Here is an 11782-nt window from a genome sequence, read left to right as displayed (position 1 = left end):
TAAATTCTATGTTTTGGCATTTTGAATTTTTATTTTCATATACATTTCCAATATGCGTATTAGTATTAATATAATATATATATATATATATATATATATATATATATATATATACAGTACAGGGTCAAAAGTTTGAAAAACATTACTATTTTTAATGTTTTGACAGAAGTTTCTTCTGCTCATCAAGCCTGCATTTATTTGATCAAAAATACAGAAAAAACAGTAATATTGTGAAATATTATTACAACTTAAAAATAATAGTTTTCTATTTGAATATACTTAAAAAAAAAAAAAAAAAATTATTCCTGTGATGCAACGCTGAATTTTCAGCATCATTACTCCAGCTTTCAGTGTCATATGTAACATCCAGTCTATCACAGGATCATTTAGAAATCATTCTAATATTCTGATTTATTATGAGTGTTGGAAACAGTTCTGCTGTCTAATATATTTGATGAATAAAAGGTTAAAAAGAACTGCATTTATTCAAAATAAAAAAAAAAATTCTAATAATATATATTCTAATAATATATTTTCTTTACTATCACTTTTTATCAATTTAACACATCCTTGCTGAATAAAAGTATTGATTTTATTTAAAAAAAAAGAAAGGAAAAAAATTACTGACCCCAAATTACTGACCAGTAGTGTATATTGTTATTACAAAATATTTATATTTTAAAAACATAGCTTCTTTTTTTTTTTTTTTTTTTTTTTTACTTTTTTATTCATCAAAATATCCTAAAAAATTATCACATGTTCTGAAAAGATGTTAAGCAGCAGAACTGTTTCCAACTTTGATAATGAATCATCATATTAGAATGATTTTCTAAAGGATCATGTGATAATGATCCTAAAAATTCAGCTTTGCATCACAGAAATAATGATAACTTAAAGTATAATAAAATTTAAAAACAATTATTTAAAATTGTAATAATATATAACAATATTACATTTTTTTTTTCTGTATTTTTGATCAAATAAATGCAGGCTTGATGAGCCGAAGAAACTTCTTTCAAAAACATTAAAAATAGTAATGTTTCCAAACTTTTGGTCTGTACTGTATATATATATATATATATATATATATATATATATATATATATATAAATTATTATTATTATATCTTAGTACTATACATAATAGTTCTTTAATTTTTTAATTCTATATAGTTTTTGTTGCGTTGGAAACAGCAAATGTTTTTTAATTATAATATAATTTATTATAAAATAATTTTGTAAATATATAAATATAAACTATAATAATTAAAAATATTTATTTCAATTTAAAAAAATTACTGACTGACCCAAAATACTGACCAGTAGTGTTTATTGTTATTACAAAATATTTATATTTTTTTAAAAACATAGCTTCTTTTTTTTTTTTTTTTTTTTTTACTTTTTATTCATCAAAGTATCCTAAAAAAGTATCACATGTTCTGAAAAGATATTAAGCAGCAGAACTGTTTCCAACTTTGATAATGAATCATCATATTAGAATGATTTCTAAAGGATAATGTGATAATGATCCTAAAAATTCAGCTTTGGCATCACAGAAATAAATGATAACTTAAAGTATAATAAATTTAAAAACAATTATTTTAAATTGTAATAATATATAACAATATTAAATTTTTTTTCTGTTTTTTTTGATCAAATAAATGCAGGCTTGATGAGCAGAAGAAACTTCTTTCAAAAAACATTAAAAATAGTAATGTTTCCAAACTTTTGGTCTGTACTGTATATATATATATAATATATATATATATATATTATTATATCTTAGTACTATACATAATAGTTCTTTAATTTTTTAATTCTATATATTTTTTGTTGAGTTGGAAACAGCAATATTTTTTTAATTTTAATATAATTTATTATAAAATAATTTTGTAAATATATAAATATAAACTATAATAATTTAAATATTTATTTCAATTTAATTAAATTACATGATCAAAATATTTGATGTATGATATATATTATATATATATATTTAAATATTAATTTTTATTTATTTATATATGTATATTTAAATATTTGTTTTTTTATTTATGTATAAATTACATGATCAAAAACTTGGCTGTATGTCACGTCACCTTACAATTATACATTATGTAATACACCAATAAAGAAAACTATATTAATATTATATAACTTATATATTATATTATTTGAAAAATCTCAAAGAAATTAAGCAAGAGTTTCCTTTGTGCTAGAGCAAAATGAATAGTTCTGAGGGAAGGGTCTAAGGAGGTAATGTTTATTAAAGCTTCGGCAATAAAAAGCTTTATTACCATGCCAGTAAAAATCTTGAGAGCGCTGGAGGGAGGAAGGGAGGGGAGTTTGTTTGGATGGGAGCCTAGGCCGGCCTCCTCAGCGCTGGATGGGGCGGAGCAGCACACATGCGCTGAGCTGGCAGAGTCACAGTCAGTCAGGGCTGATCCCTCCGCCCGCTGCGCCCGAGGAGAGGAGAGGAGACACGGACAGGCTCGAGTCCGGGGTGCTGGAGACCAACCTCATCACACACTGTCTCCAAGGACAACATTTAGGCCCCAGGACTGGAAACGACCTGAGGAAATCGCGAACCCGACACGGAGACACCATCCGGACACGAAGCTGAAAAGAGGACGTCTCCTCTCCATCGCCTTTTGCGCACGACCACCCGTTAAAAACCCCTCTGGACCAGCGCCGCCAGCAAGCGATGCACCTTGATGCCAAGACAACGATCACTCCGATCGGTTTCTCTTTGTTTTTTTAGCGCGTCGTTCTTAAGCAGTCATTCCAGAGTCGATAATAACAGTACGGACACTGTGTTGACACACACACACACACACACATGCATTTAACGGGTTTCTTCTTCGTGGGAATATCCTCATGGCCTGAAACTGACATAAACTACTAAATCCGTCGCATTCACTCTGGATCGACGCCTTTTTATCCTCGCAAGTCTTGAGTTTTTTTGCTTTTCCGAACACTGTCACGCGTGTCCAGACAACAGTCTGATGCTCTCAGACAGCAGTAGATTATTCAGCCACTGCTGACAGTGTTTTATAGGTCCTTTTGCGTAATCTGCCGGGCCTTGTTTAAAAACTGACTCCATATTTTGCAATCCAAGGGAACTGGAGCAAACATCCCCTCTGGAAAGTTGAAGGTGGAGACCAGTGCTGGGCCATAACACATCCAGAAGGTTTTACAGAAGGTAAGCCAGTCTAATGAACTCAGATGGCACTGCAACCTTGCATCATTGATCTCCAGTGCTTTGCCGTGCTAATATAAGCATGCATATTTAGTTTTGTCCAGCGAGCACGGTCACTCAGGGTAGCAGAAAGACCCTGACCTATTTTCCAAGAGTGTGTTCTTGGTTTATGCCCCGGTCTGTGTGATTTCTTAGGAGTTGTAGCCCCACCAAAGAATGAGAAACGATGCTTGAACTATAATGCACTTTAATAGCAGACAGAATATCTGGAGGCATGTGTTTAATCTAGCATCATGTGATGAGTTTGTTGTTGTTTTCTCATTCTAGACAAGAAATACTTCAGGTGGTGCAGGATACAAATTAAATACTTCACAGGGGGAAAGGTGCATGTGCAAAAAACTGAAATATTGCATGCATTCTGGCAAAGTTACTGTTATTGTCCATAGTGGTTGAGGCCTGGACATAAAGCAGTCATCATCCAATTAGGCGATTCCAGTGTCCCTGCGCTTAATTGTGAGCACATTGAGATGTGGGTTGGAACGGAGCCCGTCCTCATTGGCTGCTACACATGGGGCCATTGATAAAGAAGATGCCTGCCAGGACATAGTTAACCAACTGCGAGAGGGGCATCTTGGACAAAAACGCTCTTGAATAAAGCTTGTGCATGGGGTTGATTTATTAACTGAGCCTAGAGGTGATTGTCTTCATTGAAGCCCGAGCTTGTGTAGTTTGTCCAATGGTTTGCATGATATTTGACCTCTTCATGTTGTGCTTTTTTGTTTAGAAATGCATGCACTGTTGAAATAACTGTTCGAATTGCATTGAAGTGCCCCTAAAGTGACCCGAACTGTCCAGATGGGATTCTTTGGTGAAATCCAGGCCTTTTAAGAGACGGAAAGCAGTGCGTGTATGTGCACAGCTTTCTGCCTTATGCCACTGTGCAAACATCTCATATTATTGCCGCTGAGTCCTCACTTCACTGTATGCTCTCCTCCAGCTGTGCGTGCTGGCGATGACTTGTGTTTTCGCCGCGTGAACCGACGGCTCCGCGATAGGGTCGCCTGTTTCACGGTGTACTGGAAAGAAAGGCTTCTGGCTTGCATATGAAGTGAAGCTCCATATGCTAAAGCAGAGCTGAACGTTGCAGAAATCTGAGATCTTGGCACGCTGAGACTTTGGCGTACTTTTGTGAGGGGTCTGGCCAGTGAATATACCGCTTGTTCCTCTCGATGCTGAGAATGGTTTGCCAAATATGACCCACCCTGAAGCGCTTCTGTGAATTCATGCCCATTACGCTCTCTAATGCACAGTGACTAAAGAGGGGCCCCGGCCTGGTCTTTACTCAAAACATGGGGCCAAATGGAGAGAATACGCAAGGCTTAGGAGACGTTCTAATGTGTGCATGCTGCGAGGCCTAAACACAACCTTTGACAAAAGACCAAAAGGAGTGCTTGGTTTGGTTCGCGTTTGAAGATGTTTGGGAGAGTTTTACCCATGAATCAGTGCAATGCCAGCACCATGATCAAACACTGGCTCTATAAAACTCCAAAAAAGCTTCATAAAATTTGTGCACTATATGCAAAATCTTCTCAAGAAAATCTTCAGTCATTATTTGCTCATTCTCAAGTTTTTTCAAACGCTTTTTCTTTCCTCTGTGCAACACAAAAGAAGATATTTCAAAAAAAGTTTTTTTGGTTCACAATCTTAAAAATAAAGGTTCTTTATTGGCATCTATGGTTCCAAAAAGAACCTTTAATATCTGTGGAACCTTTCCATTCCACAAAAGCTTCTTTATAGTAGAAAAAGGCTCTTTGGATTATTAAAATGTTCTTCAAACTAAGAAAGAAATGGTTCCTTTAAGAGCTGTTTACTGAAAGGTTTTTTTGGGAAATCAAAAATGGTTCCTCTGTGGCATCATTGCTTTTGGAACCTTTATTTTTAAGAGTGCATACAATAAAAGTCAATCGAGTCCAATGGGTTTTGGACTCCAAATATCTTCTTTTGTGTTCCACAAAAGTCATACAGGTTTGGAATGACATGAGGGTGAGTAAATGATGACAGAATTTTTATTTTAACATCCACACTCTTCAAAATAAAGGTTCCATCCAAAACGTGCCATAGAAGAGCTATTTTGGGTTCCCTAAAGAATGTGTCAGTGAAAACCATTTCTTCTTAGTGTGAAGGGCATTTTAGAAATCTTAAGAATCTTTTTTCCCATTATAAAAAACCTTCTGTGGAATGGAAAGTTTCAGTGGACATTAAAGGTTCTTCATGGAACCACTGATGCCAATAAAGAACCTTTATACATGGAACCTTTCCATTCCACAAAAGGTTCTTTGGAAAAATGTGGATCTTAAAAATGCTTCATCTGTGGCATCACTGTTAAAAACCACCTTTTGAAACCTTTATTTTTGAGTGTCCATCAGATTAAACTTAAATCGATCTATTCAGAACATTTTTTGGACTTTCGCCATTACAATGAATGGGACTCTTGATATCATCTTCTGAAAACAGATTTGGAAAGACATGAGTAAATAATGGCAGAATTTAATTTTGAGTGTTTTTATTTGTGCCATTTTCTGTGGCTAATTGCTAGTCTGTGCACCAAAAGTGCATTCTTGGGTGTCTCTGTTGGTTGTTAAATATCTAGTAGCACCAACTAATTTGCTTTATGGTTTTTTTGAAGCCACAATTAAACAACCCTTAAGGTATTTAGAGGCTGCAACCCATACAGGGCATTCAGCCTTCGCACTGACACCCGTGATCCTCCACGTGGGCTAGATTTACAACCTCAGGAAGGTTCGGCAATGGAATCGAGAGTATTGAGATTATGAGATGGTCTCAGTGATGGGAATTTCAGGTGTTCTGCATTACTTCAGGACAGAGACAGCTGACATCCACTTGGAGTAAATGTTTAGCATTTGCTAAAAGGTGGGAGGAGGGTCTGGGGAGGTCAGTTTGGCTGGGAATTTATCAAAGACCGGAGGATGAGTCCTGGAACGTGGAATTCCACACCGAAATGATCAGAGATTCCAGTAAAATTACAGCTTCTTCATTCTCTAAAAAACAAAAAGTTCTATTTCTGCATCAATGGTCCCATGAAGAACCTTTAACATCCATGAAATATTTTAAATGCACTAAAGGTTCTTTATAGTGGATATATTAAAGGTAAGAAAAACACAGTTCTTTTAAGAACAGGTCACAAAAAGGTTCTTTGGGGACCCAAAAAGTCCTTGTGGAACCTGTATTTATAATAGTGTGGTCTACTAAACCTGGCATAAATATTGTTGGCACTTTGACAAATGGCTTTTGTTCCAGTGTTATAAGTCTGTTTGGATAAAAGCATCTGCTAAATACATGAATGTGACTGTTTATTGTAGTTCCAGAAAAGCTATTTTTTTTAATGCTTTGAAATGCCACAAAACAGTTTAAAGACTATTGTGCAGAAAAGAGCTGCGCAAACAAACTTTCACCCGGGCTGATAGGAGTGAAGAGACCCTGAGTCATACGCCTCGCTGAGACCAGTGAAACCACCCTCTCTCACTGGGCTTGGACCATGCATTTTTCTGCAGTTAAACTGCAACCACTAATCACAGCGTGGCCTCACCGTTTCCTCTTGGACCATTTCGCTCACGTCCTCCCTGCTGTGTAAAGCCCGGTCCTGCCCCAGCCCGAGGACCCTTCACTCTCTTTCTCTCTAACCCCTCGGCACCTTCACGGGACACCCGAGGATGGTCCACGCCACCCGTCCCTGCGCTTCTGAGTCGCCAAATGCCTGGAGCTCTGGTGCAAGCCCTCCAAAATAAACACAGGCCAAGTTCTGCATCCACACACTTTCCACTTTATGTTTTCTTTTATGTCTTTCAGCCACTTACTTTCTCCTTACAACCACTGCAAAATAATGAGGGGAAATTTGACAGAAAAATTATTAACAGAACAGGAAAAGAGACCCAAAAGAAGTCCTTAGGTCAAAGGTCAGGAGTTTATAAGTCTTTCTGGAAAAAGGTATATAATATATATATATAATATATATACACACACACACAAACATGAAATCATAGTTGTATTTTAATTATATATATTGTTTTATATAATTATATTTATATATCTAATAAAAAATTAAACTATAATTGTAATATAATATATATATATATATATATATAATATAATATTATATTTATATATATATAATAAAAAATTAATTATATATATAATTTTAAATTGATAAATAAATATCTAATTAAACTATATATTTACACAGACATGCATATATATATATATATATATATATATATGTGTGTGTGTGGTGTGTGTGTGTGTGTGTGTGTGTGTGTGTACTTTAATTTTGAATTATACACATTTGTCTGAATTTTTTTCCCTTGTTATCTTAAAGACGATTTGAAATGCTTAGATGCTTAAATATAATAAAATCAGTTATATATAAATAAAATTCAGCTAATGGTTAATGAAGCTACATAAAGAACAAGCTCATATAAGAGAGTTTTAGTTCAAAATTAGTTTGATTATAGTTAGATTATTTGTAGATGGGGAAAAATGAAAAGATGTGCAAACGTGACTGCTGGTACTGTATATTGGCATAGGCCATTGAAAAAGTGACCAATAAAGTTCAAGAAACATGAGAACAGTCTTTGCCACATGACTCTGAATCTCAAGGCCACATCACCACCATTGTTTTCCAACTGTAAGCTGTTAGCAATAAGCAGCGCACTGGATCGTAACGGACCAAGGGCTTCAGCAGTTAAACTGAAAGCACAGCTGGCTTTTATTATTATTTACTTGCAAAGCCAACAGCTTGAATCTTCCAGTACAGCCACAATAACGCCACTGGAACACAATAAGTGCATAAGATTGCCATACGAAAAGAAAAGAGGGCAGGGGAGGTAAAGCATTTCAGAAAGAGAAACAAGGCTCTCTCAAGTCTGGGCCTGGGCTTGGCTCCGTGTCCGGGCAAATTCATTCCCGTCAATGTGTGCGAGAGTCCCAGACTGCCGCCTTCTTTCCATGATCCGCTGCTCCCCACAGTTACTCCACAGCTGTACATCACGAGCGGCACGTCTTGAGTTTGAAAGAAAGATGAAGCGAATGATCGTGCGTTCTGCCTCATTAGAAAGTGATCAGAGGATACGACTCTCTTCCAGTCCTCCTGTCCCACTGCTCTCGTATCTCAGTTAACTTTGGCACATGGCTTGAACGGGAATCTTTGGTACTTTTTGTTAATTCTACAGTGAATTGTAGCTCATTGTCAGAGTCTATTCTACTATGAGCAAGAGGGGTGTTTCCTTCAATATGTGGTTGAAAAACTGTGTGAATTGACAGTGTTAAAGTTTCAGTGCATTTACTGCAACTGCTTTTGTGCAACAGCTGATGAGATAAAGAGACACTTTATTGATAACTTAGGAGGAATTTAGCCTTACAAGAAAGTGTTTTGTTTTGGAAACTTTGGACTACACCATACCTCTGCTATTATTCAAAGGTTTGGGGTCAGTAAGATAAGAAATTAATACTTAAAATCAGCAAGGACGTATTAAAATAATCAGAACTGGCAGTAAAGACATTTATAGAGACATATATTTTGTGTTTATTTAAATATAAATGTGTTATTTGGTGTTGTTATAATATTTTTTAATAATAATGTTATAAATTCTGTATTTGAACTGTATTCAATATGTCATATTACTCATATTAACTTTATATATTGAGAAATAAAGCAGTAAAATATCTTGTCTAAAAATCTATTAAAAAATAATTAAAAGCATAAATGAACAGAAAGACATTATTTTCAACATTTTCATTATATGCACAAATAAAACAACAAAATTAATATTTAGAGACATATTTTTCTGAAAACAGTTTAATATATAATAATACCGTCTGTGAATTTTTTTTTTTTATTTTATATTGAAAATTTATGTGATCTGAGTTGAGTTGATTCATTTATACAATCAGTTTGAAGTGATTCACAGGAATGAATCCAACTTGCCGATTGTTACTAAATCAAAGACTCTATTAAAATGTTTCAGTTATAAAATGAGTCGCAAAACAAAGAAGAGTCTCATGTAAATCAAAAACTCTATTATGTTTTTTTTGTTATATGATTAGTAGAAAAATAAAGATTTGTCTAATGAGTAACCAGAAAGTTTAATATATGAAAACCTTCTGTGAACATTTTTTATGTTTCGATGCAAATGAATCGAATCAGAGTTGAGTTGATTCATTGAAACAATCAGTTTGAAGTGATTCACAGGAATGAATCCAACTCGTCTCACTAAATCCTAAATCAGAGACTTTATTAAAATGTTTCAGTCTTGAAATGAAGGAAGGGGCACACAACTAGTCTTATGTCTTTAAGAAAACGTAATGGCCAAAAATAAAAAGTGCAATAAAAATAGCTGCAATAAAACTGTATACCTCTGTTATGTTAATGTTATGTATATTCTATAAATGTGGCTTTGATTGCCTCTGAAGTAAACATCTGACTACAAACAACTGTGCTGCATTATTTGTTGTTTTGCACACCAAACTATCAGTCCATCTCTCACACGGAGATGAAGCTCTATAGGTACACGCTCCTCCCGTCTCTCTGTGGCTCTGTCCCTTGTTTGCTCTCTCTGACGGAGACAGAAGATGAAAGGCCCTTCGTGTTTGGGAGGAGCCTGCCGCTCAGCTGAGCGAAGTCAAAGAAACGCAGGGAGATAAAGGGTGAGAGAAAGAGGGAAGGAGGGGGGAAATCCTGTCATGTTGACCTTGTCTGGCTGCCAGGCCTCGGAGGGGCCGAGTGTTGAGGGGAGGGCGGCCTCGCTTTGAGAAAACAGGCGCCCCATGCGAGGGGAACGAGAGAACACAGGCGCACAGTGAGGCTGGCAGAGACACAGACGGGAAGAAGAACAGAGGCAGAGAAAAGAGCGCGCATGTGTGTGTGTGTGTGTGCAGGTGTCTGAAAGGGAAAAGAGGAGCAACGACGGGCAACATCAGCAGAGGTCTAGTAACTATCAGGGTCCATTATGTCCTCCAACGACTCGTAAAGAAGTATTTATAAGACAATAAACATTCATTTGTGGTTTTCAGGGCCAGATTGTTGTCCTGCCTGGTCCCTAGACACACATTTCAGACCCTCAGCTTCTTTTGGGCATTTTGAAATACGTGGTTTGGGGTTATGACAGGCCTGGCTCCGCTAAATCATTTCATGGTCCAACCATGTTGGTATAAATTAAAAAGTTGTGAGTCATGGTACAACCCAGGGGTTTTTGAGCTTTTTGATTTCAAGGACCCCCAAATTTGATGATACCCTTGTGAGGGAGAAAATATTAAGGCAGCTATATTTTTTTGTGGATAAAGGCCTATTTATACTGTGCAAGAAAAACACCAGAGAACTTTCATTTGCAAAATTAAATAATTGTCCTTTATATTCTTACTGGATTGAAGCAAAAGCAGAATATTGTCTATAATCTATATATATATATATAATATATATATATATATATATATATATATATATATATAAAACAAAAATGTAATATCTTAAAAAGTTACTATGGATTATCTTAAAATTAATAGACATAATTACAAACACATATATTACATAAAATATATATTTAAAATATTTTAAAATATGTATTCATAAATATAATTTACATTTAGAAATATAAAGTGTATTTATAGTATATATATATATATATATATATATTATATATATATATATTATAATAATAAATGTCGTAAAATATTTTGTTTGTATTAAGACAGCATTTTCTACCCTTTATTAGACATTTTATTTAGATGCATAACCTCAAAGAAGAAAATTTTCAAATAATTTTTTGCATTTTTTCATACTGTTCCAAACTATTATTGTTAATCATAGGAAAGACAGATGAACACCTATATTTTAAAAATGTTTTTATTTCTTTCTGTAAAAAAAATACTAACAATGTCAATAAAATAAAATAAAATAAAATGATAGATTAATTTTGTGATTTCTCACCAGTCTTCAGAAAGCCAAGTGTAAAATGGACTAGTAATAATATAATATTATAAATTCAAAAAATGTGTTTTAAAATCAATTGTGTTCCACATAGTAATTCATATTTTAACATTTAAACAGCATTAAAAAAATTTGTTATATGGTTTAGTTATAATATAATATTATAAGGCCCCCTTGCAGACCCCAGTTTGAGCACTTGTTGCTACGGTTAAATGTAAAAAAAAAATAATAATAATAATAATAATAATAAAACACTAAAAAAAACAGTAAATAATAATTTTAAATATAATTTAAAAAATTGTTTACTTGCATGTCATGTGACCATTAACACACATGAATGTGTTTTTAAATTTTTGTTGTATTTAATTTGACTATTTATTAAGTTGAATGTGTTTTTATGTCAGAAAAGACTGTGAATCCCTGGTTTAAACAATCACCAGCGTGCCTGATTTACAATCACCTCAGTTTGTCAACTAATTACATTCTTCTGTTCTGAGTTTCCTTCGTCTTCCTGTTTTCGTTCCACCGCAATGTTTGGGTTTCGAGAACCAAACAGCGGCCCCGCCTCCCGCTCCCAGAAACCGT

General features: G+C 34.4%; 1 protein-coding gene across 1 annotated transcript in view; it reads left to right on the top strand.

Annotated features, from left to right (window-relative positions):
• The first annotated feature begins 3066 nt into the window (after positions 1–3066).
• The window catches only part of glis2b (GLIS family zinc finger 2b), a 37739-nt gene continuing 29023 nt past the window's right edge, over positions 3067–11782 (top strand). Inside the window, exon 1 of the mRNA XM_042719587.1 lies at positions 3067–3201. The gene's annotated coding sequence lies outside the window, so the exon portion shown is untranslated. The remainder of the gene's footprint in view (positions 3202–11782) is intronic.

This window comes from Cyprinus carpio, chromosome B3 (assembly GCF_018340385.1).
Source record: "Cyprinus carpio isolate SPL01 chromosome B3, ASM1834038v1, whole genome shotgun sequence".
NCBI classification, from domain to species: domain Eukaryota; kingdom Metazoa; phylum Chordata; class Actinopteri; order Cypriniformes; family Cyprinidae; genus Cyprinus; species Cyprinus carpio.
The sequence above is the reverse complement of the archived record's forward strand: the minus strand, read 5'-3'. Positions and strand labels throughout refer to the sequence as shown.